The 27911-nt window shown below is 38.8% G+C and overlaps 1 long non-coding RNA gene across 1 annotated transcript in view; it reads right to left on the bottom strand.

The window, feature by feature from the left end:
• The window catches only part of LOC115948400, a 13837-nt gene extending 8336 nt beyond the window's left edge, over positions 1-5501 (bottom strand). Inside the window, exons 1-2 of the long non-coding RNA XR_004082220.1 lie at positions 5401-5501; positions 1729-1796 (exon numbers count right to left, since the gene is read on the bottom strand). This is a non-coding gene — a long non-coding RNA (uncharacterized LOC115948400). The remainder of the gene's footprint in view (positions 1-1728; positions 1797-5400) is intronic.
• Between the last annotated feature and the right edge of the window lie 22410 nt (positions 5502-27911).

Genomic DNA, 27911 nt, shown 5'->3' on the forward strand with positions numbered 1-27911 from the left:
TCAGCACATACTCTTCCTCTCTCTGGCGTGATTTTTTTTGTAACTATTTTTCCATCCCCACCCTGAGATGCCCAGTCAGCCCAAACACATACACCCACCCACCCACACATACACACAGAGTAGCTCTTTAGACAATAGCTATTGGTCCAGAGATGGATCCTTTTAGAAAGTGCATTGGAAACTGGAGACATATAGAAAAGCCACAGGTAATAGAATTTAAGTTGTTTAAGAGTAGTTTCTTCTGTAACATTCTAATTTTACTTCAAAAGAGGCAAGCAAAACTGTGGATTGACATTTTACTACTAGTGGCAACTGATAGGGTAGGCCTAAGGTGAGAAAATAACCAAATGAAAAACTTAAATACACTGAAGAAACTGTGCTGGTGTTTTTGTGAAGGAAAGGAATGCATCTATTAGTCTGGTATTACTCAGTCTTCTGAGGGACATGGATATTACTTTTATTCATAGTTATCACAGAATCTATCCCAAAATGATTAGTTGTTGCCTAAGGTTTATTTAAAAATTGGTAAATATGAGTCACTGGAGAAAAGTATAACCTGCATAAAATATAACAAACCAACAGCATACATGAATTTTTGTCACATTTGACGTTATAGAATGGCATTAGAAATACAATGTGTTTTTTACTTTGTGTATTTTCATAGCTGAGTGAAGATAATAACTTTTTCATCATGCATTACCAAGGAGATTCAGTGCAGTTCCAATGCTATGAAGACAGAAGTTACTATCTGTGTGTGAACGATGACTCACTTGATATTCGCAAGCTGGAAAGCAAAGAGCCCAATGAAGACAAAAATTTTTACTTCAGGGTGTCATATTTACAGGAAAAGTAACTTGACTACCTTTCTGTGGCCTAAGTGCCCATACATCTTCTAAGGAGATGGGAAAGTTTGAGACCAGCTAATTTCTGTTTGGGCGAAATTTTTACACTTTCATAATTTCTAAGCCACTAACATCCTTTATTTCTGGACATTCAATAGCAAAAGAGGAAGGCCACATTTGAAAAACATACTAACTGATCAGTCTCTGTGTCCTACCTTCCAATTGTGTTTTTAAGGAAACAAAATATTCTGGTGTGGGAAAATATACAGGGGATATTTCAAAGATGGCAACAATAAGAACATATATTAGTATGATCATAAAATATGCCATTAGTTTTCCATGTGATAAACATTTTACTTTTTATAAACTGTTATTTACTTTTTATAAGCTCACCTGAGTGTGACAAGAAAAGTTTCAGAACTTGTTAAATGCATATGTGCATATCCTGACTGACTGACTTGGAGAAAGAGTCAGAAAAGGTGTCTTGACTCTATCTGAGAATAAGGGAAGATGCTGGAAGCTAGAAGATGTCTCTGCACCTGTAGGTCCAAGCCAGCCCATGTAGTACACTATGCAATTTCAGCATCTCTCCAGCATGGCAGCTCTCTAAGAAAATGTACACAGAGCATCAGATGCACAATGTGCAAGCAGAGAGAGGGAGGCACGTTGAACTGATGGGCCATAGCAGATGTCTGCAAACACAGCAGAAAATTGCTCTGACATATTGGCTTCCACTTCTGAGTCATAGAGGGAATACAATCACATGTTCAATTGCAAAGCAGAGTGCAGAACAACATCAGAAGAACAATAATGTTAAAAATTACTGAATAAAATAAGCACTAAGTGTTTATGTGGGCTACACTGGAGGAGCCATAGGAGTACTTACCTTTGAGCTGCAGGGTCTGTCAATGTCAAATGGAAAATGTTGACGCTTAAATGTCCATAGACCATGCCCTGCAAACCATAACCTATTTGAAATACATGAGAAAACAATCTGAAAGTTATCAGGATCACTAAGGGTTAAAGATCTGTTTCTTCCTTGCTGTACATGGACTTCCACTCTGATGTAGTGGCAATTTTCTGTGATGCAAGTAATTTGAGACTGTATGTGTATAAATTATAGACATGGTGCACCTACACCAAGAGACTGCTGCTTAGTTGCAACAAAACAGCCTACAATATAAAACACTTGCAGGAATAATCCTGTGTAAGTACAGTAAACATTGCACACCTGAAATAAGAATCCTAACACCAGTCAGTCAATCACACCAATGCACATTGCAATAATGCAATTTTCTGTTGTAAACTAAACTCCAGAGGTCTGTGAGACCTTAAAAGATTTCACAGCTTGCTTGTTGTATTCTTCAAATAGCGAAAATCTTTATGTTAGTTATAATGCTCATTGAGGAGAGCTTTTAAATATTTTCTAAATAATACTTACAAGCTCTGGACCTGCAAAGAGTTCAATAAACTGCCAAGAGTTAGCATGAAAGAAACTCTAGATATTAATTTCAGCATTTATTACACTAGAATCAAGTTAATTTAAACTATTTAAGATGTTGCACAAGAAATAGATTCAGTCATAGTAAGTGCGTTAATTTCACTATCTGATACACTAACACTTCATAGTCATACGTTTATTATTGGTAGTGTAGTCACCTCACTAAATTACAGAATGTGCGAGATGGGAAGTTGATGAAAAGACGACAAGTCACCGTAAAGCTTGTACAAAGCATATTCATGAAATCAGCATTGCTGATATCACCACAAAAGTAACATTTACCTCAGTTTAATTTGAATCTGTTTTATAGTTAAAATTTAAATTATGGTCATATGCAGAATTTTGTACATTTACCATGTGCCATCTTTTTAAAAATTCAAGGGAAAATAAACCCTTACAGAATACAGCAGTCATAATTTTGTAAAATTTTTGATTTGATATCTAAGATAATAATATAATAATATAATTTGATTTCTTTTCTCATAAAACACAGTAAAATCAGACAACTTTATGATTCTTAATGTACATAGTAAGGCAAGTTTAAAAATTCTCTATCCTAATCTTTGCTGGAGTCTTATTTTGATCATAAAATCCCTTCAAAGTGACATTTTCCAGTTCCCACTAATCTAAGTGTCTTGTGAGTGGCAGAAAAGTTTTTAATATGTGAGGTGGAAATAATTTAGAAATTTTATTTTAAAACAGAAAATGAAAGCCATTTCAGAATGGCTTTCATTTTTAGCCTTTCAGAAAAATATAGTTTCAAACACTTTACAATAAAATCCAATGTGTCTAACATTCAAATATGAAATATAATTAGTATTTTGCTGTTTAAAACAACAATTATATTCTTTAACTTTCATTTAACAGATGTGCTAATTAATAAAATAATATATATGTCGCTCTTGTATTTCTGCCCTTCCAAAGCTGTGCCTTTAATAAAGTACTGCATTTTGTTTGCTTAGATGAATGTAATGCAAGTATTCTTCATATATCACTTGTAGATTTTGACCATGTTTGTGACTTCCTGCAATAAAACCTATTGAGAAGAACTACAATAACTGTAAAGCAAGTGATCTTTCTCTGTATTACGTACGCTTCCTTCATTATAGGGAACCAAAAGAGCCAGAAATTGGAATTAGAAGTTGTCATTTTTCTTGCTTCTATTTGGCATTTTTTCAAGGCTCTATCTGCATGTGATGGTGTGTCCCCACTTCCCCCATTTCTGCTCGAGCAATGGCCACCAGTGATGTTTGTGGTTCAGGGCCATAACTCTTGCTCAGCAGCCAAGGACCATAATCCTTGTTCAACATTCAGTAGACACTGAATGTCTCTACAGTCTAAACAAATTATTACCATCTCACATAGGTGCAATTACAATGCTGCTAAAACTTGTAAGCAATCCAGATTATGCAATTTCAGTTAAGGATCTTCAGTAACACAGCATCTTGGTAGAAGGACTCATTTATGCCTCTTCCCTGGTGTTAAATGCTCACCATGCACTCACAGTCTGACGTCAAGGGTTCTTTTTTCTTAAATAGGATGATGTGGTCAGGGTGCCATCCCAGTAAATACAATACATGTGTGTCTTCTAATTTCCAGCTGATTCAAACAGAAGAATACTCTCCCTTGAGTGTTGCTACTTTTACATGTACATGGTATGAATTTTGAAGATGCATATAAACAGACATTATTTTAGTGTCACTTTGGTTTTGATTCTGCTTGTCCATAATATCTCTAACCAAAGAAATCTGTTTGTGTGCTTTAAGCGTGACTCTCCATATTCCCTGTTATTACAAAGAGACTGCAGAAAAGAAGATTCTCTACCAGCCCCCCCCTTCATTGCCTCTGGCCTGACTGGTGCCCAGAAGCAAGACTCAGTGGCTGCTACTGTGTCTAGCTAGCACAGTAGTCGTTCATCTCTAGCACCATCTTGTGGTCTTTTGTAAACTGCTATCCACATTTCGTCACATCATCAAGCTATAAAAAGTTCTCATTTCTCTCTCAGCTGAAAATAAAAAATACATCTCTTTTTCCAAACCTCGATATTAATTTCCAGATTACATAGAGCCTAGATCTCCTGGATCTAGCCTAGTCTGAAATGACTAAAAGGTACAGACTAATAGGTCAAGGAAAAAACTTTTCCCTCTGTTTGGCTTTTTCAAGGCTATGTCTGCATGTGATGGTGTGTCCCCACTTCCCCCATTTCTGCTCGAGCAATGGCCACCAGTGATGTTTGTGGTGCATCTGACTGACAGATACAATAGTTCAGGGCCATAACTCTTGCTTAGCAGCCAAGGGCCATAATTCTTGTTCAGTAAGGCAAGGGCTAGTTGAGCATGTGCCAAGTACAGCTGGTGTAAGTCAGCCATCCTCCCCCGCAAAGAAAAAGAAAGGACAGCCCAGGGCCCATTGATCTCTCCCATGGGATAGCAGGCTGCAGCCAGGACCTCCGCTTGAGCAGGGACACCTCTCAAGGTTACTCCTCAAGGCTGAGAGATTCCTTGCTGTAACAGATCCTTGGTAAGTGATCAATAGGATCCTAAACTTTGAAATCCTGCCTAAGTGATATAAAGGGTTGATTGTGCCCATGCCATCATTCAGTCATGGACCAGGTCTGGGACTAAGTCTGGATGCAGCTGCATGCAGCTGGATGAGCTCCCTCATGAAAGAAGTTTAGAAAGCAACAAGGTCCTTTCTGAACCTCTGAGTGAACAGCAGGGTCTCTGATAGTTCTGTCTGACCCTGTCTTTTATGCAGTAAACACTTAAGAGCTCCTTGCCATCACTTCTGATTTAACAACTCTCACATTTGCTATGAAACTTTGGTAAATCACTGGTTTAGACCAAAAAACACATTGCTACATCTCTGTTACAAATGCAGCGCATCAATCCACCCATGACACAGTAGTACTGTGTTCAGTTTTGGGCTTTCCAACACATACTGGAGCAAGGCTGAGCAGAGGCAAGAGAAAATAAGGAGGGTGGAACACCTGAGGAGGAAGAGCTCAGACAGCAGTTTTTGTTTACACTGGAGATTAGAAGGAAACTCTTCACCTACCTGCAGGGGGATTGCAGAGAAGATGGAAACAAACTTTCCTTAGAGGTGCACATCAGAAGAACAGTAGGCAGAAGTAACAAGTTATGAATTTTCCCTGCCTGTAAAGAATAAGAAAAACACAGATGATACAGGAATTGGAGCAGAATACAAAGTATTCATCTTCTAAATTTTTCTAGATTCAGTAGAACATGGCTCTGTGCAACATCACCTAATGCTGAAGGAAAGCTTCTTTGAACAGGTGGTTTGACAAAATTACCTCCAGCAGCTCTTTCTAACATAAAGTATCTTGTGATCCTATTATTCAAAGGAAGATTTTGTGTCTGGGAACTCACAGAGCATTTAATCTGAAGAGTGAAAGGATGCAATAGAACCTACATGAACACACAGATGAACAATATAAAAGAAAAAATAAATCCTGTTGATTTCATCTCAAGGCACAAAGTTTTCAGGATTACATACAGGCTTGAGGCCAAGAGAAAACACATTCAGAGTCAGAAGAAATGTCATCACAATTGAAAGATTGCCTCTTGATCTCCAGAAAAGTCAAATCAAAACACATAGGCTATTTCAAAACAGAAAATTGTATAAGGAGAGTAAGATGTCATTTGGAAGATAAAAAATAATTGCAATATGATTAACAGTAATATTTAAAAATTAGTGTCATTTTACCTGATTGTTTCTGACATAGTTCCTTCAATAGTTATCTTCCCAATATTTGAATGATCTCAGTAAGAGCATTTCACCAGAGTGAACTCAAGTCTGTTGTGTAAGGATCTACTGCATTCTCCACTGCAACAGTGAAAATAATGAATAAACTCTGATTTTGTTAAAGAAATCAGAACATTAGGTATTTTAACATAGAGATCAGATAGACCTAGCTGCAAGTGTTGCCTAAATTTCACAAGCTGCAAAAATTACTATCAGAAAAATTAATTTCCTGCAATTAATATATTTTTCTTTTATATATATTGAAGATGGGTCCATATATAGGCACGATCTTCTCTTAAACATTAAGATGACATTTCTGGGCACTATAACAGCAAACCTGACATTTTCTCTGCTTTCTCATAAAAATATTTACAAAGAGAAGGCCACAAGATTTTCAGTGTTCTGGTGACGTTGTTTGCGTCAGGCCTGATGTCAAGGCAGGTAATAGAAGCAATTGGCAGACATTGATAGAAGAAACAAAATTGTTGGTTAATGCAATTTTCCTGCCACTTTATTGACAAAGGGATGCATTTTACAGAGACTAAATATAAGAAGTACACAAATAATGAGGCAATGAAGTCTAGAAAAAAGATTGACATTTGAGAGAAAACACACTAATGATTTTTTTCCTGATATCTAATCAAAACCTACTGGTTTTCAATTTGAAGCTATTGCCTTTTGTCCTGTCACTATATGTTCTTACAAAAAAATAAATCTCTCCATGCTTCTTGTAGGCTCCCTTCAGGTACTAGAAGGTTGCAATTAGGTCTCCCTGAAGGTGCATCTTTTCTTGGCTGAACAAACTCAATTCTCTCAGTTTCCTCATAGGAGAGGTGCTCCAGCCTTCTGATATCTTGGTGGCCTCCTCTGGACTCACTGCAACAGTTCCATGTCCTTCCTGTGCTGGGAGTCCAGAGCTGATGCAGCCCTGCAGGTGGGCTCTCAGCAGAGCAGAGCAGAGGGGCAGAATCCCCTCCCTGGCCCTGCTGCCCACACTGCTCTGGATGCAGCCCAGGACGCCTTTGGCTTTCTGGGCTGCGAGTGCACCTTTCTGGGTCATGTCCAGCCTCTCATGCCCCAACACACCCAAATCATTTTCAGCAGGGCTACTCTGATCTGCTCATCCCAGCTGTGCTTGTACCAGGGGTTGCCGCAATCCAGATGCAGCACCTTGCGCTTGGTTTTGTGTCATAGTTTGATCCCAAACAGCAACCAAACCCCAGCAGCCTCTCACTCACTCTCATCAGCAGGGCTTGGGAGAGAACCAGAAGGGTAAAAGCTGAAGAGCTCAGGGGTTGAGATAAGAACAGTTTAAAAGAGAGAGCAGAAGCCACATACACAAGGAAAGCAAAACATGGGATTAATTCAGTGCTTCCCATGGACAGGCAGGTGTTCAGCCAGCTCCAGGAGAGCTCCATCACACATAACAGTGACTTGGGAAGAAAAACACCATTGCTCCAAAAGCACCCCCCACCCCCATTTCTCCTTCTTTCTCTCACTTTATACACTGAGCATGATGTCACAGGGTCTGGAATATCCCTTTGGTCAGTTTGGGTCACCTGTCCGGGCTGCATCTCCTCCTGACCTCCTGAGCACCCCCACTCTCCTCCCCAGTGTGGCAGTGCCAAAAGCAGAAAAGGCCTTGGCTCTGTGCAAGCCCTGATCAGCAATAACAAAAACATCTCTGTATTATCAACTCTGTGCTCGGCACAAATCCAAACCACAGCACCATACCAGCCGCTGTGGAGGTTTACTCTACACCAGCCAAAACCAGTATTCTTTGCTAAACTTTGTGAGATTCCTAAGGATCCACTTCTCAAGCTTTTCCAGAGGAAGCTTTTTGGATGATATCTCATATTTCAGGTGTGCCAACTGTATCACTCAGCTTGGTGTCATCTGCAAATTTGCTGAGGGTGCATGCAATCCGTTTGTCTATGTCATAACGAAAATATTAAATAGCGCTGGTCCCCATATGGACCTCTGAGGCATACCATTTGTCACATTGACCACAACCTTCTGACCACCATCCAACCAATTTCTCATCCACCTAACAATCCACTCAACAAATTCATCTTCTTCCTTTCTAGAAAGAGGATATTGTGGGAGCCTGTGTCAAAGGCTTTACAGAAGTTCTGGTAAATGATATCTTTTGCCCTTCCCTTCCCCACCGATGCAGTCACCCCATCACAGAAGATCACTGGCTTGATCTGGCAGGATCTGTCCTTGGTGCAGCTTTGCTGGCTGTTCCAAATCACCTCTCTGTCCTATGTGTGCCTTAACATAGCTTCTGGGAGGGTCTATTCCATGATCATCTCGGACATGGAGGTGAGGCTGACGAGCTGGTACTTCCCAGAGTCCTCTTTTTACCTTTTTTGAAGATGAGTATAATGTTTTTCTCTTTCCTGTTACCCAGAATTTCACCTGACTTCCAAGACATTTTCAAATATCATGGAGAACAGCTTGGTAAATATATCAGCCATTCCCTCAGGACTCTGGTTTACATCTCATTGGGCCCAACAGACCTTTGTGCACTCATGTTCCTTAAGTGGACATGAATCTGATCTTTATTTGCAGTGGGAAGGACTTTGTTCCCTCAGCTCCTGTCCTACTGTCCATCCTCTCAAGAGGTTTGGGAAGAAATGTTGCCCTTGGAGACTGAAGCAAAATGAGATTGAGTACCTCAGCCTTCTCCTTATTCATTGTTACCAGTTTCCACCCTTATTTATCAGAGGGGATCACCTTCTTTGGCCTTCCTTTTGTGGTTAACGTGCCTGTAGAAGCCCTTCCTGTTATTCTTTGTGCCCTTTGCCAAGATCAATTCCAGATCAATTCCAGGTCTCTTCAAGCTCTTCCTGGGCCACCCATCCTAACTTCAACTGCCTGTCCATTTGCTTCTTTCCCTTCAGTGTGACCAACAGTTCCCTACTCAGCCCTGCTATTCCCTTGCCTTCCTTGCACAGTTTCTTGCTCCTGGAGATTGCCAGCTCTTGCACGTGGTGGAAGACTTCCTTAAAGATCTGCCAGCTCTGTTCCACTCCCTTGTCCCTGAGGGAAGTCTCCCAGTGGATCTCACTGGCTATCTCCTTGAAGAGCTGGAAGTCTGTTTTCCTAAAGCTTGGGGGCCTAACTTTGTTCCTCACCTGGCCCATACCCCTCATGACTGCAAACTCCAGCAATGTGTGATCACTGCAGCCCAGACTCCTTCCAACCCTGATGTTCAACATCAGCTTGCTTCCATTGGTGCCCTTCAGATCCAGGATTATATCGCCTCTGGTAGGGCTGCTGTCTATTCCTTTGCTTCAGAAAATATCCCTCATTCTTTCCAAAAGTCTTCTGGCTTGCCTGCAGCTTTCTGTGCTGCTTTCCCAGGAGATGTTAGGATGGTTGAAGTGCCCCAGCAGGACAAGAGCCTGTGAGCATGATGCCTCCTGTAGCTGGAGCAAGAAGGCTTCATCAATAGGGCCCCTTTGATCAGGTGTCTGCACTTAAAACCATCCGCAAGGTTCCCTTTGTTGCTTTGGTCCCTGATCCTTAGCCACAGGCATTTGGCCTGCTCGTGGCTGCTCTTCAGAGACAGCTCTTCACACTCAGTCTACTTCCTGATGTAGAGGGCCACCCCTCTGCCTCTCTCTTTCCTCACCTGTCTCTTCTGGAGAGCCTGTAGCCATCAGTAGTTAGACTGCAGCCATAGGATTTGTCCCACCAAGTTTCAGTCTGGCACTTGTCATATGAAAAGGGAGATTTTCTCAAACCCTTAATGTTTGATTAGTCTGTCCATGTCCCAGGAAAGCTGAGACCCTTGTGCCTGACCAGTCTGTCAGTGTCTCATTATGGGAACTCTTCACTGAGCCATTCAACAGATTGGAGGGCGGTTCAACTGACTTGTTTAGGGTCACGAACCAAACAGAGACACCCTGTCCTGGGTCTTCTTACCTTTACCCACTGCAAGTGACTGCCAGAGCTCTTGAAGGACTCATATTACCCATTAACAGAATAGCTCTATTTATTTATATAATTGTGACAGGTTCAAGGGTTGCTGGTGGTAGCATCTGACTGCAAAAACATATTCAAAGCAATATAGTAATTCAAAACAGTATGCTAACATACTTTAATCCCTAATAAAAGCTAACTTGAGATGATGATTCAGCATGCATTAGAGTACAGCTCTCACCCAGTTGGCATCCCTGAGGGGGAGACCACAATTTTGGCCTGTCGACTGAATTTGCAATGTAATCTTGCGTAACTTCTTATTCTTGACTCACTTTTATACTATTTCTTCAATTTTACATGAAGAGTGACTTTAATCATATGTCTCACTCAGTGACAGGTGGTCTTACCTTGGGGTTGGATATCTCAGTGTAGTACCTCAAGCAATTTTGGGATGGGATGGACATGTGTCAGTCCTAGGAGAGTGATTTCACCACAGTTGCTGATTCAATAGCAGGCCATCTCACTTTACCTCATCCACCACCATGCCTGACTGTCTTTGGGGGCTTCCCAGATCTAATGGGGCTCTGGGATGCTGTTGGGTGTCTGTGAGCTTGGCAACCCCCTTATAGAGCCCAATTTGTCCCTCACACCTGGACTGACCTTGTGTGCCACTGCTGCTGCTCACCAACTAACTAGAGAAACAGAACAGATGAGACCCAAAAGAAGAAGTACAGAGAAGAAATACACACAAGAAAAGGGAAAAAGGATAGCTAAAATGTAAAAAATATGGGGCAGCAAAAAGAAGTACATGCTTGTTACTAATAAAATTAGAGCAGGCTAATGAGAAGTAAAATAAGTGCCTTAAAAAAGCCTTCCCCCCACCCCTCACTCCTTCCCAGCTCTACCTTCTCCCCCAGTGGCACAGGGAGACAGGGAATGGAGGTTATGGTCAGTCCATGACCTGAGGCTTCTCCCACTGCTCAGGGAGAGGAGTTCTTCCCTTACTGCACTGTGGAGTTCCCTCCCATGGAGACAGATCTCCATGAACTCCTCCAGTGTGGGTCATCCCACAGGCAACAGTCCTCCCTACACTGCTGTGGGGGGGTCACTCTTCCACGGGTGCAGTCCTCCAAGGGCAGGCTGCTCCAGCCTGGGAACATGGGTTTCCCATAGGATTGCAGCCTCCTCCCAGGTATCCATCCAAAGCAGCATGGGCTCCTCCACAAGCTGCAGGTGGATCCCCATGGATCTCCATGGGCTGCAGGGGCAGGGCTGCCTCACAAGGGTCTGCACCATGGCCTGCAGAGGAATCTCAGCTCTGGTACTTTGAGCAGCTCTTCCCTCTCCTTCTTCACTGATCTCAGTATCCGTAGAGTTGTTCTCACATGTTCCACTCTACTCTTCTCTGGCTGATATTAAAACTGTGCAACAATTTTTTGTCTCCATTTATTCTTAAATCTGTTATCCCAGAGGCATTACCACCATTTCTACTTGGCCCAGCCTTGGCCAGGTGCAAGTCAGTCTTTGGAGCCACCAGGGACTGGCTTGGCTGGGCATGGAAGAAGCTGCCAGCAGCTTCTCACAGAAGCAAGCCCTGCAGTCCACATATACACACACACACATCCCCTCTGCTACCAAAACCAGACCACGCAAACCCAACACAGTTGCTGAAACTGGAGTTTACAAAGTGTAACCTGGATACAGCACAAACCTCAGTTCTTGCATTAGATGAAAAGAAGAACTCTGAGATTGGTTACTGATGGTCAGATGGATCTCCAAGTCAGCTGTGAATTAGCCAAAAAGTGATGCTGTTCATCCCAAGCAAGGAGTAAAATTTGTGTTCAGACTGCCTTGGACAACAGAGCTGACTATGTGATTTCTGGAGGTCTCTTCCCACCTCAGTTACTCTATGATAATTGCTGGTGGACCTATTCTGTAAGAGGAATTTATGCCAGCGAAAAATGCTTTTGGGAGGAGCCTCAAGGACATGGAAATGGGATATAAATACTTTGGATGAGACTGTAACATTTTTTTCTTATAAAATTTTCCCTTCAGAAGGACACTGAAATAAATCCTCAAATATCAACCTTGAGTGATCTCTTTGCTAGTAGATTAGATTACTGTAAGAATTCTACAATGTCTTCTTCATTCTGTGTCCAGTGTTTTCAGTGTTATCTACTTTTTTAGAGGCAACTGAAAAATTCATTCTGACCAGAGTCAGAATCTGTACAAATCAGTGATGACAGCATCACTGTCTGTGCTAAAGCCATAAATTCAACTCCTTCACTCTCATTGTATTCATACATATACACCTTTCCAAGATATAAAATTGAGTATGTATCATGCTCCAAACATACTGATTTGGTGAAAATCCATACCTATTCCTCATGCTAGAATTGTAAAAAAGCAGTATGGTTGAAGATGTGGTATTGTAAACAGCGACATTGCCTGCATTGGTATAGCTTGCAATAACACTCACAGTCTGTTCTGAGTCAGTTTCATAAAAGTAGATACAAAGCTCATCGTGTACAATTTAAATAAACTACAGAAAGAAAAATTACTTAGCAAATACCAGGCAAATCCATAATTCTAACTTATGATTCCCAGATTCCTACATATATTCCTCTGGTCTTTTTCTAATGCAGAATTGAAGCTCCATGGTATGTCTGACATTCGTGTGCATTCTCACATCTAAACAGTAAGATTCTAACAGGTTTGCCATATCTATCAGAGAATAAATACTTTAGAGGATGAATTCCAAAGGAAAGCAAAGCAAGTGTCTTGTGAATGCATCAATCAGGATTGATTTTGACATTTTAGTTGACTTTTCAAAACTGAAATAAAGTAATTTTGTATGCTTTTTGTTCTAATGAAACCTAACAAATCACTGGCAATAAGCTAGAAAGAACTTCAACCCCAAATATTTTTTGGAACTTAGTTTAATAGATGAGGTGATTGGCAATGTTTAGATATATGTGCACTATATAAAACTGAATTCATTTAGAATGTTTTAACTGTGGACACAGACAAAATGTTTGCCAGCATTGTGTTACAATTTTCATATATGATCCTAATTGTAAAAAAAAGAAGTTTAAAATTAGAAACTTTATCTGCCTTTGCTGTAATGCAGAAATTATTATTGATAAAAGTTCAGACCCCAAAGAATTGGTGAGTCATGCATGCTAGAAGGCAACTGAAATTTGTTATCAAATTAGTAGTTGTCAGTCTTCTTATAGTATTGTACTTAGGCAAACTCTATTGCAGTAAACCTGATCTTCCCTTTCTACATGCAGCTTTTTTTTTTCCTTCAGAGAAACAGAGAAAAATTATCTACCGCAAACCTTTGTCACGAGTCTTCATTTAGCTACTTGTTATACTTGAGAAAATTTGTTCAAGTTAGTATGACTGTGAAATATACACAAGAAATGCAGATAATTTGCATTTATTTTTATTTGAAAGTTGAGATACATTTTTGAGGGACTCATTACAGACATTTGGAGTAACAAGCCACAAACTAACATGCCAGTGAGCAGCAAGGGTTGTATTTTCGGCAAGGGAAAGTGATTTATCCTTAAATAAAAGCAGTCGACCACTCAGTGAGGGGAGAGTTCACACAAGAGGCATAAAGAGAGAGTTACAGGTGTCTCATGGCAATTAGAACCTGCTGATATGTTCAAGGCCATGACACAATTTTCCTTAAAGAAACATTCAAAAAAATGGGTTTGTTATAAAACAACTAGCAGATTAATGTGTTTTGTCTTATTACACATATTTAACTGTGGTTTTGCTTTAATTTTAGTATTTAAGCTACATATATTTGTCTTAAGTCTGTTACAGTAATTTCTGATATGTGGCAAATATCAGGAAAATGAGCTCAACTTTACACAGCTTTCATCTTGATTACTCAAAACACATTTAAGGCTTTGATGGCTTTGAATTGACAATTTAGAAATGCAGTTACACTGTATTCTTATTATAAACTTTCTGCAAACCTAAGTGACAGTATATGTAGCTTTGCACTGAAGCGTGCATCTCTTGGGCTTCAGTCCTGTAGCCTTTATGGCAGGGCATGGTATTTTTATGGGCAAACAGATGCTATAATTGTGTTCTGTTTTGTCTTTTCACCCTGTTTGATTTTTTAATTCATGATGATGAACCCTTTTTATTTAAAAAGCTTGCTCTATATCTTTGTCAGAATTTTTCAGCTTCCACTTGGCAATATCCTAATAGTATGACTTGAAGTTGACTTTCAATTTGAATTTCATAGGGACAGGAATTTACCATGCTGGATTGCTGAAGTTTATGAACTACCTGTGTAAATACATAACAACCACAAAAATGGAAGGAATCTGCTGAGCAATAGATTTTGGTTATGAAATTAGAGATATAATAGACACTCTGTTTCTAGTAATTTAACCCAGAAGAACTTTTTATGCTTCCCTTTAAAATTTAAAATGTACTAAAATCCGCAAAAAGTATAGTGTTCCACAGGAGAGAGCATACCAGACAAAGAAATGCACTATAAGCCCCATTCTTTCTTGCCTGAAATCCTAGTCTCTCTATCCTTTGTTGTACTTTCCTATAATGTCTGACCTTAAACAAACATCTAAACAAACTCTGTTGGACCTCAGTGAGGTCCAAGTTCTGACTACAGAACCTTAATCATTCAATAAACACTAGTGAAGTTGTTTACTCTTTTAATAGCTCTAATAATTATGTATTTATTAACAATAAGGATAAGGTAGATTGCTGACAAGTGATTCTCCCACTCCTCACAAACTACCTAATCTGTGGCAGTTTTGTGGCATCATCACCAACAGGGGAGCTGCTGTTTATCTAATGCTGGTAGGAGACCAGCAATTATACTAGTATAAGTATATATACCAGTATACTTGCTCTTGCATCACATATACTAGTATAATTGCACTGTTATACCCAATCATACATTTTATCAGAGTGGGATGTGCTTTTGGAAAACAAAGGAGGTTATCGGCTGTATACTGAATTGTTAATATATAAATGGTCAATATTTTATTACATAAATCTACTATATGAGTTACTTTGTCATTGAGAGCAGAAGGCATTCTGATGAAGGTATTTTTGGGAGCATTAAGACAGAGAGATTGCAATATCAGTTATAACCTGAGATATAATAGTGACACTTAAAATGCTTTTTAGCCAGTCCCCTCCTCCTTGGGGGATACAGCGCCATTCTTTTCTGTAGTTAGGAAGAATGACCTTATTGCTGGCATTTAGACTGTTTTTATCTTGCACAAAGAAAATAACGATATTAACAATGTGACTTCTATTAAAAATGTGGTGGTAATGAACTCTGTTGTCCTTAATGGAAGATCTGCCTCACAATCCTCTGCATTCTACTGCTGAACTGTAAATTTCAGCTACATTTAAAACAGGTAAGTACAACTACTGCTTAAGGTAGTGGTACTACCACTATCAGTTTCCTTGGGTTTGAATGTTGCGCTTCCACACGCATTAGAACACAAATATTTTGAATTCTGCTCTTACTTTGGTCTTAAATAGGGCAAATCACGAATCACACTTTTACCAAGGTGATGCACAGTAGTAACGCCTGACACAATTGAAAAATAAGGACAATCATTTTCTTGGCGAGATCAACCAGTGTGGGGTAACACAGCTAAGAAGTTGGCATTTGGAAAACACTGGCTCTGAGGTTTTTCATTTGGAACCTGCTAGTGTTGGCAGAGGCAGACTCAGAAAGAGTTAGGGCTACTGTGAATTACTCTTTCTCAGATCGCCTAGTAACAGTTCTGCTTCTTGATCCCTTGCCACTTCAGCTACACAATGAAGACTGTAGCTGAATTCACTTCTGTTTGAATGGTTTTTAATATAAGAGAATGACCAAAACATGAAAATGTGGCACTAAAGCCTTGTTGATGCAGGTCAGATGCATTTGTAAAACCTGAAAGAATTTTACCTTATACTTTGAAAACAATTTACTTTGAAAGTAGGTGTTAACTGGAATGTGATTTCATAGGCTGAAAATTTAATCTCAAAAATAAAGTGTCTCTTTCTCGGGGTACACTTTGAAAATGTTTTGTATTGGCCAGTAACTGATTAGTTTAGCAAACATGAGTCAAGTATAGCTTGGTGCTGTCTCATAACCAGAAGTCTAAGAAAATATCAGCTATTTGGCTTCATTTTTAGCAGGAGAATGGAAAGATGATAAGAACACTGAAACCTGAGATGGAAAGACCCTTTTTACTGTAGATGCTGGAAGAGAGAACTGCTTGACATTCTCATCTAGCAGTTTATATAGTTTTCTCATCTACATTCTCATCTAGTCTATATAGTGTAGCTGCTCATACAGTAGCTGTGAATCATATAACATTCTGGTGTATTTCTAGCAGTAAAAATATATTAATGATATATTGTCTATGTCAGAGCAGTCATTTTAGTTTGTTTATCAGTTTCAGTACTTTATGTTGTTAAATTACCATTTTTAAAACTGTTATTACATTTTAAAGGCAGACTTCATCACCTCCCCCAGACCTTTGCAAAGAGCTGCAGGAAGAACACGTTTTGGACTACCTGTTTCCTCTCAGTTCTCTTGGGAATCAATACAGAAGGTCTATTTTTTGATCTTTCCTCCCTCAACATACAAAATAGCCCAGCATTGGCAAGGAACTGTATTCCTGTAGCCAAGGAAAATAATGAGGTTAAGGAATAAAATCACCATGAAAAAGGAGAAACCATCCTACCCCTGTTTTGAATGATCAGGAAATGTGTCATGCAGAATATACTATAACAGGTCTGAAAACCTTTTTTCAAACAGCAGCATGATTTGTGGTGGTCATGTAAAGAATAGGAGACAAACTGCATTTAAGAACAGCACCCGCTCACTTTACAAGTCAGTAAAAAGCTGGAAAAGGAGGGTTTCTCCTGAAATACATTATTTTCAACTGCTTTATTCTCAATGAAAATGAATTATTAGTACTAGCATAACTGTACAGAGAATTCTCTAATCCACTCTTTCTTTCTCTATGAAATATAAAATAACTATATTTTGAATGAAACAAGCAGAAAACACGTTCTCATAAAATAGGGGAATTCTTACAAAATAGTCCAACAATCAACTGCAACAGTATAAAAACATGATTACAACAGTTTTACAGAAAGACAGATTTTAGCAGGGCTTTTATTGGTCCAACAGGCAAATTTGCATAGACCTTTATGGCAAAATTCACAAGAGGAAATTGTTGACAAAAATTAAGTAAGGCTTTGCAATGCTATGTTAATCAGAGGCATCCTTTGTATACTACAGCATTAAGAAATTATATCCTGAGCTACTGAACTTCTGCATATGAAGTTCCCAAATTTGTATGTGCATTTGTTTCAGGCTTGTAAGAAACTTATGGGCTTTCAGACATAGTAGTAAAAGAAATAAACAAAATTAAAAGAGTGATTAAAACATCCTGAAAGACCTCAAATTTTGTACCAAATAGACAGTGAAGTAACAAGTAGTATAACCTATATTTGATATTGTATTCGTAACACAAGAATATGACATTTTTTGAATATGATTGCAATCTATTTTTTGCTCATTGTGGAACTACATTGATTATTTGATATTTTAACATAGCTAAACTCAGCAGGTTTTGCATACTTACCTAGACTCCTTATTAAGATAATCCAAAATTTGATTTGCTTATCATTTATGAAAATGTGAATAAAAACTCTCGATGTTCTTGGAGTTGCCTGAGATGAAAAAGTTTAGAACAGGCCTACTTAATAAACAATATTTACAGTTACATCAAATGATCTTCAGCAAAAAGTTCTGTGCTAAATGACAGACTTGAGTGGTGATCAGAAGAGAAGCAAGCCTCAGAAATTATACCACACTATTATAATATTATGCCATACAGGGAGCAATAAAAATTTGAAATCTGTCTCTGGTATTGTGCGTTCTTCTTGCATTTTCAATTGATAATTGCTCAGCTGCTTCTTTTTTTTTGTGATTATATCTCACCTTGCAACTATGTAAGACATTCTTTGTCAAGGAACAAAGTCAAGCACTTTTACTGAAGATCAATCCCTGATCAAATTTGGATGAGTAAAATTTTTAGGAAAAAAAGGTACTACATGCTAGATTATTTGCAATAAAGATAAAAATTAATCTTCCTTTCAATTAATATTTTCTCCAAGCTTAGAAATGAGTGGTGATTTCTAGTTATTCCTTGAGCTATAATGTAAATTTTTCAGGATTGCAGACCTTCAGCTGCTGTAAGCATTAGAAGTCATCATTTTTTAGTTTCCTCTGGTAAGTGAGCATATCACAGAGAAATCATCCATAAATGAGCTGTAAGAATCTTTCAAAAGAATCTAAAGAAATCTTTAATAAGAATTTAGAAACATTTTAAATTCAGTTAAAATATCTTCAAAACCATTAGGATTAAACTGTGTTTCAAATAGATAGCAAAGGATTAATTAAATGTTTTCCAACCTCATTCATTATTTTATGGCAGATTTCCCTCTCTGTTATATAAACTGAAAAATACCCCAGAACTTGGTGTTCAAAGCTTAATTAGAGTATTTCGAATGAGTACTTAGAAAGTGCAGCTCCATACCTGATCTTCAGAGATTTTTACATTTCAAGGAAAATTAGTTATCCACAACAAAGACAAAAAGTAAGACAGAAACTCCCCAGTGATTAACCAATTATAATTTCTCATGACTTATGTGTCTCACTAGAGCCCACTGGATGGCTCCCTTACCATTGTCAGGGTGTGTGCTTCTTTGAGCACTGTGTATTCCTGCATTGCAACTGCATTTGGTGACTCCCACTGCCTCAGGAAGCTGCTCACAGTAAATGAAAAAGCATCTCCACTTACAGTCTGTGGGTTTGCAGCTGCAAGGTGTCCCCCAAAACATTGAAGAGCAAGTTCCTGTAGAAAAGAGTGGCTTCTAATATGTGAATGTAAAAGATGGCTGAAATATTGTAAAAAATGGCTAAAAAAAACCCCAAATCAACCCAAACTCAAAGAAAACCCCAAACTCTGACAAGATACTAGGAAAAAATTAAAATAAATTAAAAAAAAAAAAAGAAAACAAACCCAAAATTGGATTGGATTCTTTCATCCTCTTATAATGCACCACAGAAAGAGCTAGACATAGTCATCCTAACACTGAGTAATCCATCCTCCTCAGAAACCTCGTAAAGACAACAGGACAAAAAAACTTAAGGAACAGAGGAGTGTTGAAAATGCTCAGCTTAGGGGAGTCAAGGATAACAAAAAGGAGGGTTGTCGTCAGAGTACACTCTGGTTCCTGCAGCAGTTTGAGTTTACAGTTGAGGATTTACATTATTTTTATCAGCAAGTTGATCCTACAACAAATGGTGCTTTCTTTAATTAGATCTAGATATATGCAAGATGGGATATATCAGAGAGCTGATTACACTGAATTTTTCTGATGTAATAGTTTTAAAGCAGATGGTAACATTTGCAACTGTATGATCTCCACAAGTTAACACATGGCAGGGCCTTCAGTTATTAAGGATAACTCATAACTCAGGTCTGCATCTTGTGTTGAAAAGCTAAAGCCCTATTTATGTTTGTTTTGCCATTTAGTTAGTAAACTACTACCATTTAGTTAGCAATATTCCTAGAGAGATTTTATTGCAAAGCCTTTTACGTGAAAAAACCAACAATGTGAATTAAAAGATTCCTGAATATGTCTAATAAAATCTTACAAATGTTTTAGATTTCTAGTCTATATCCCATACAGCAGTATGAAATTACTTAATTCTTCCTTTTTTATTCTCTGCTAATCCCCTTAAATGCAGATAACTAAAAACTATTTTAAAATAAAGGCATCATGAAAACAATGGAAAAAATGGACCAATTCTGTCACCAGACACAGATTCATTCTCTTGAGAAAGAAATCGTCTCAATCCTTCACTCGTATGAAATTCCACTGATATCCAAGAATGTTTTTACTCAATATTGTAAGGTCATATAGGATTCAGCCTTTACTCTATTTTTCAGTCTTAACTTTTTTTCTTACATCATTTCTATCTGATATGTAGAATATGTCATTCTGTGTATGTTGAACGCAACAGATATGCAAGTGTGTGGAGATATAAACTCCTATTTTTTTCAATTAAGGTTGATTGTCATGGTGTATAAAGGCTGATAGTTTTATACCACACTGGACATATAGATGCTCAGAATGCCACTGCAGCAAACCAAAATCACAATCACTTATACCAAGTCAATTAAGCAGCTGGAAGAACTGACTTACATTACCTTTAGGAGGTGATACCTACCTGTATGTATAGAATACGTCAAACTTATTTGTTAGTTAAAGAAAATTCCAACCCATTTATTGCAAACTGACTAAATGGTTATCTAGAACTAGCTATTTTGAGCTGCTGGTATTAGTTGCAAAACAGAATTTAAGACTTCCCTTAGTGATTCTGTCCTTCTAAATCAAGACAGACACAAATTGTCCATACTGAACTTAAATAGCCCCCTACTAATAATGTTGTCAGTTTTGGATGTACTTCTTGGGTGTCTCATTTTAGCACATGATGTGCAATTAGCTTAAATGTTTCACTCATAAGTCTACACTTGACACCAGAAGTGCTATGTGTTGAATTTCTTTGAGATTATTCCCACTTACCTTACCCATCATTGTAAAAGTCTAGATGTTTAACCAGAAAATTTTGTGCTGTTCAGTGATTCCAGCACAACTGTTGGCAGAAGAAAGCCCTCTTTCTCACCGGCCCCTAGGATAACCTGGGACAAGAATGTTCTGCATTTTCTATGTAATGAGGAGCAAATATGAACCATTTAAAATGTCTTGCTCGTGCTGCTTTGGATTGCACACAGTTCATTAATCTCTTCTCTGATAGATATTCAGGAACAGAAATATTTCTAAAAAGAAAAATCATCTTGCCACCAAAAAGTACTTGATGAAATTATAATATAGCTTTCTAAGGGTAAAATGGTTATCTCCTTTACAACTTTATAAAATGTAAATGTTTAGATAAGCAGTGTTTGTAGCTACAGCTAAGAAAGACCCAGCCCTGAGCTTGGCAAGATATATAAAGTATAATAAGCACTTCTGAAGGCATGTCAACCAGAAGTGGAAGAGAAGGAAAAAGTAAAGTGTAACCCCCACCCCCTAATAAGCAAAGTGATAAAAACACATGAGGAGAAGGCTCAACAAATTTAAATGCTCAACTAATTTTTTGCCTCAGTCTTCTCTGGCGATCTCTCTTTACACGCATTTAGTCGATAGACCACAAGGGAGGGAATGGGGAAGAAAACCGTCTCCCATCGTAAGACAGTATCAGCTGCTTGTGACCACCTGACGAACCTGAATTTACATAGGTATATGGGACCAGATAAGATGCATCCACAGACCTGAAGAAACTGGCTGATGCAGCAGCCAAACCACTCTTTGTGATACTCGAACAGTCATGGCAGTTAGGTGAAGTCCCAGGTGACTGGAAAAAAGGAGACGTTGTTTAAAAGGCTAGAAAAGAGCACACTGGGAAGTACCAGCCTGTCAGCCCCAGCTCTGTGCCTGGGAAGATCATGGAATGGATCTTCCTACAAGCTGTGCTAAGGCACATGGAGGACAGGGAGGTGATTTGAGAAAATCAACACTGCTTCAACAAGTACAAGTCTTGACAGAACAATGTATTGGTCTCTTGCAATGGAATGTCTCCATCAATGGAAAGGGAAGAGCTATGATGAAATGTGTCTGAGTTTCTGTAAGGTCTTCTACATGGTGCCCCTAGAACGGCCTTCCCTCTAAAGTGGAAATATATGGCTTGATGGATAGATGGTTCATTCTATAAGGAGCTGACTGGGGGATCTAATCCAGAGAATAGTGGTCAATGTCCAAATGGACACCAGTAAGAAGTGGTGTCCCTCAGGGTCCTTACTGGGATCACTACTGTTTCATAACTTTATCTCTGTCATAGACAAAGGGATTGAGTGCAGTCTCAGCAAGTTTATTGACAACACCAAGCTGAGTGGTACAGTTGACAAACCTGAGGATGTCATGCAGACGGACTTTGACAGACTTAAGAAATGGGCCAACAAAATCATCATGGTACTCAACAAGTTCAAATGCAAAGTCATATATCTGAGTTGGGGCAGCCTCCAATATCAACACAGGCTGGGTTGCATGAAGGGAGTGAGAGCAGCCCTGAGCTGAGAAGGACTCACAGAAGCTGGGAAATGAGATGGGACCCAGCCGTGGGCACTCACAGCCCAGAAAGCCAAAGGTGTCCTGGGCTGCACCCAAAGCAGCATGGCCAGCAGGGCCAGGGAGGGGATTCTGCCACTTTTCTCTGCTCTGCTGAAACCCCACCTGCCGGGCTGCATCAGCTCTGGGGTCCCAGCACAGGAAGGACATGGAACTGTTGGAGCAAGTCCCAGAGGAGGCCACCAAGATGATCAGAGGGCTGGAGCATTTCTCTCATGAAGATGGATGGAGAGAGTTAGCATTGCTCAACCTGGGGAAAAGAAGGCTCCAGGGAGACCTTATTGGGGCCTTAAATACTTAAAGGGGGCCTATAAGAAAAATGGGCACAAAATTTATAGTAATGGTTTAAAGGAGAGTAGATTCAGACTGCATATAAGGAAGAAATTTTTCATTATCAGGATGGTGAGACACTGGAACAGGTTGCCCAGAGAAGCTGTAGGTGCCCCATCCTTGGAAGTGTTCAAGACTAGGCTGGATGAGGCCCTGAGCAACCTGGTCTAGTGGAAGATGTCCCTGCCCATTACAAGCGGAGGAGCAAGATTAAAGTCACCTTTAAATGTTCCTTCCAACTAAACCATTCTATGGTTTTATGAATCTGCAAAAACATATTAAGAATAGGTATAATGTGATTTCAATTGACCTTATAATACTTATATATTTGTGACGCCTAGTCATTTTTAGTATGCATCATCTTGATTTCTATTATAATTGATTTTCTCATACTTATTTTCTGGATTTGAGCAAAATACAGTAGTGACCATTTGATTATGAACTGTATTCTTCCTCCTTTGCTTGTATTTTCTGGAGCTTATGATGTTGAGAAGAAAAAAAATTCTGCCTTTGGTACACACAATTTCAGCTTTGAAATACTTTTCTAGCTGGCATTTAATTAATAATCTGATCACTATATAAGAAAATATACACCCTTACAGATGAATACATTTTCAGCAGATCAAACTTCATATATTATGCAAATAAAACCCAGTAAAGTTTGGCATGCATGTATTCCTTAATTGATGACTCATTGCTTCAGCCTTCATAAGTAAATATTTTTGTAATTAAGAAATAATTACTGGAAATGTTTCTCCTATTTGTTCCTTTCATATTTTTAAGCAAATATTGAAAACCTTGTTTGAGAAGTACCAACTTTATTCTTGGTTTTTAATGGGGTCAAGCAGATAGAGGAGTTTTTTACTAATTTTCAGAGGTCAACTAATGTACTGACACAATTGCAAACCCAGAACCTTTACTCCTAGGTTAGCAGACACAAAAGAAGCAATTGTCTTTAATTAGACAGTAAAATGAGGTTAGCATTTCAGTTTGGAAGGGTAGCAAAGGATGATGTTATACAGTAAAGACTAGATCTGCTATGAGTGAAAGGCTAGATCAGGCTGGAAGATGGCTCTGCTGAGCTAGCATTTCAGGGAGAATTAGCTGGCATTGTTGAGCCAGTGAAAGAGCTAGACTGCTGTAACCCATACTAATACTTATAAACTAGGGAGACGTCATTGCATCGAGGTTTAGACTTGAAACTAGTGTCCTGACATGTGCTATTTCTAGTCTTTATGCTTGCAGATTTTGATGTAATAGTATTATAGTTTTATTAATCTGGGCATAATCTTTAGGAATTATGAGCTACTCTTAGTACTGTTTTACTGGGAGCTGTTCTAAGAATTAGAGTTAACACTGTTGCTTTTGCTGATGAGACACCATTAACCTACAGTCATACCTGGATCCACAAGAAATTGCTGAGTTTGGTTAAACATGATGTGATGCTTCTTATCGAGTTTGGAGAAGAACTGGAACTTGAAATTACTTCAATTGATGAGGTGAGTTTACTGAATCGTTTAGGTTGGAAAGGACCTGTAAAATTATTGAGTCCAACTGTTAACATAGCCCTGTCATGTTCAACACTAAAGAATGTCCCTAATTGTCACATCCACACATTTCCTGATAGCCAATCTAAATCTCCCCTGGTGCAACCTGAGGTTGCTTTTTTTTTTTCCTGTCACTTATTACCTGGGAGAAGAAAGTGATCCCCATCTTCCTTTCAGGAAGTTGTAGAAAGTGATAACATTCCCCCTCAGCCTCCTATTCTTCATGATAAACAACTCTGGCTCCTTCAGCCACTCCTCATAGGAACCCTCCAGATACCTCACCAGCTTTGTTGCCCTTCTCTGGAAACACTTCAGCACCTCAATGCCTTTGCAGTAGGGAGGGGACAAAAACTGGACAGAGGACTTGGGGTGTGGCCTCACCAGTCCTGAGTGCAGAGGGAAGATGACTGCCCTGGTTCTGCTGGCCACAAGTCAGGATCCCACTGGCCTTCTTGGCTACCTGGGCACAGTGCTGGCTCATGTGGTGAGATCATGGGGCAGTTTCAGTCCTACAATGATGACTTGTGTCTTGGCTTAGAAAGAAAAAATATTTTTTTCTCTAAAGAGAAGGGCTCAAATAATCCCCTTTTGCCATGAGAATAATGAATATTAGTGTGAAAGTGGGGAAAAAAATTAAAGAAAATTTGAGCCTTATATCCCACCCTCACCTCACTGTGTGGCCGGAGGCAAAAATGGCGGCTGGCCTCCTTTGTCTCAGGGGAAGGGAGGGAAAAAATGTTTTCTCAGCAGCTGGGAACCTGTTGGATTTCTGGCATGGGTCTTCTCTTCACAGCAGGTGAAATTGGTAGATTTTAGTGTCATTTCTCGTGTTGGTTCAGCTTCTACGAGGTCTAGGGTTCAGTGCGGCCCCCCACCAGTTCCCTGGATGGACTGAAAAAAAAAGTCAACAAAGCAAAAGCCAAAATATGTCAAGCGAAAAACCCAAAAACAGTGGAGAGGATTCCCGGTACAGCCTCCAGGCTCGGGGGAAGGGAGAAAAACCCCAACTTTTTGCTTCCATCCGGCAAAAACTAATCCAACAAAAGCAACAGCGTAGCATCCCAGTCCACACCCTGTGCGCTCAGGAGAGTGAAGGCTCGAACCAAACTGAGCAGGAGCCCAAGGCTCCCCAGCCCAGCCCAGGACCCATCTTAAAGCTGCAGCAGCCATTTCTGGGCATAATGCAGATAAATAGGGCATAAAGTATCATCATAAAATCACCCCAAGACAACTTAGTAAAGAAATGGTGGTATCTTACGTAATAAGGCTCCAAACTATCTAGAGATTTTTAAAGGGAATTGGTTTGTACTCCTGATTAAGACAAATTTTGAGGACTGAATACAGCTCTATGTTAAGACTGTGTTTACACCATTCTGTGTTTTATACAGAAACACCCACATGCATAAAAGCCAATGGTACTGTGGAAAGCTCTGAATGGCCCCATATATATAATCCTTTCATATAATTTCCAGAATAACAGAGGTTCAGATTTACAGAGACTACCATTTGTGAGTCAGAGAAAGAATGGACAACAACACATGGAGTAGATATGCCCCCTTCCTTTTACATAACAGTGTGAGAAATAATAACCAGTTTTACTCTCAATTTTCTAACTTCTATGCTTACATGTTGAGTTGCTTGTTCATTCCCTAATACTTCAAAATGCCAGTTGACCAACTAAGCATTAATAGCACTCCTTGCCATTTAAATTTCTCAAGTAATTATTAAATACTTTAACATTCATCTGCCTTGCTAGAGAAGACTGGTTTTATGGTATACATAAAATATTTATTTATATTAAAACTATAAAAAATTATTTATATTAAAACTATAAACTACGTAACTATGAACACTATACTCAACAAATGTTTTGCTCTTTAGCATCTTTTTAGAAAGATGAATGTAGAAAATGCAATATGATTAGATGTGGTAAAAACATCACAGAATTAATAAACAAAAACTAGAAAGAAATGTAATGTCTCAGCCATTTCAATTATGTCAAAATTGAAACAATTAAAAACCATAATTCTTTATAAAATCACTACATTTCCATTAAAAAATTAAAGATTCCAATATGCTGCAATATATCATATTGATACCTAAACTGACAAGAGCAATCCAAACCAAGAAAAAGGTTCTAAATCATATACAGAGCAGAAATTACCATCTCATGAAATGTTAGTTTTCACTGCAAAGATTAGTGACATCTGAAATAATTAGGGTCAATGACTTCACTATCAGGAATTAATAAGCTTTTAACAGACAAAAGTATATAACTGAGTTAAATTCTTAAAGCAAGTTTGCTAGAAACAGCAGAGATATGTAAAGAAACATGAAATTCTGAATCAGTTCTGGAAGGGACTTATTAGAATGATATAGTCCCCTTACTTCTTTTTACCTTTTTCACCATTTCAGAAAAAAATGTTATGCAAATATATAAAAGCAGATTGTAGAAAGACTTCCCTGAGCTTTAAGTACACCACTCCATGAGCAGGTACAATGGTCCCTAGCACAGGGACTCTTCTCAATGTAAATAAAAAGAACTTCTATTACTTCTAATCAAGGCAAAACACTCACTGCTCTGTTGCCTTTAACTCTTAGGCTGCTTAGTGTAAACTTCTCATTCCAGCTGTCACAGAGCCCACACCAATGCTAACAACTTTCGCCTCAACCCTTCTGGCAGAAGAATCATTGCTACAGTTATCGTTTTTAATGAGGCAGAGTTGTTAGCAGTTCTGTTCCCATTATAATCAAAAAGAAATATTTATGTTATGAACTCTGTCACAATTTTTCTGTATTTCATAACTTCCCTGATGGAAAGCACAGTCAACTCTACATATAGGATACCATGCTTATGCACTCTGCATTATTTGTAAGAGTTATACTTCATTTGCTTCTGTTCTTTTCATCAAGTTTAAATTAAGTTAATGAAGTCAGCCATCCTGGTTTTCTCTCTTCTTTCCATGCTGAAATAGTCATATTGGCTTCATGAGAGTTAAGTGACATATTTCTGTTCAGGTCAGTAGAAGGATAGTTTCAATTTCCTTCTTCTCTTCCTCTTTCCCAGAAGACACATCTGATAAAAGTGAAATACCCACACAGATTATTACATTGCCTGCAAGTCATTACAAGGCTGTCCAGGAAAAAAAGTCCTTAAAAAAAACTCCTTTCTTTTCCTTCTTCTGCTCCCCTTGCATAGCTCCTTCTTAAAATTGTGGCTCATATTTCCCTCTTCCAGTGTCTTCTTTCTACTTTCTTTGCTTGGCATGATGCTTCCATTCTTCCACCCCTCCTCACACATTCTGCACGTTTGTCTCTTTGCCAAGTTAATTGCTCGCTTCTTCTGCTACCGCCATTACTCTAGCCACATGAAGGTCATTACAGAGGTCTCCTACTGGCAAAGATAAAGTTTGCAAGAGATCCACAGTATTCTCAAGAATTCAGGCAGCATTTCAAATACCAGTACAAACACAATCTCAAGTGACCAATTATCTTTATTTTCATGCTAAAGTAACCTACCCATGGAAAACCATGAAAACTCACATATGCAAAGGTCCCTTTCTAATAGTTCCCACTTTTCAACCCATATTTTTAAACTTTTTATATTTTATCTCAAAAAACAAACAAACAAAAAAAAGCATAATGGCTTTCTCTTGAATACTCCATCATAAAAAGAACTCAATTTTAAAATAAAGTAATGCTTATCATTGTGTCTTTCTCAATTTATTTGTTTCA

The sequence above is a fragment of the Geospiza fortis genome, unplaced genomic scaffold (genome assembly GCF_000277835.1).
Source record: "Geospiza fortis unplaced genomic scaffold, GeoFor_1.0 scaffold491, whole genome shotgun sequence".
Lineage (NCBI taxonomy): Eukaryota > Metazoa > Chordata > Aves > Passeriformes > Thraupidae > Geospiza > Geospiza fortis.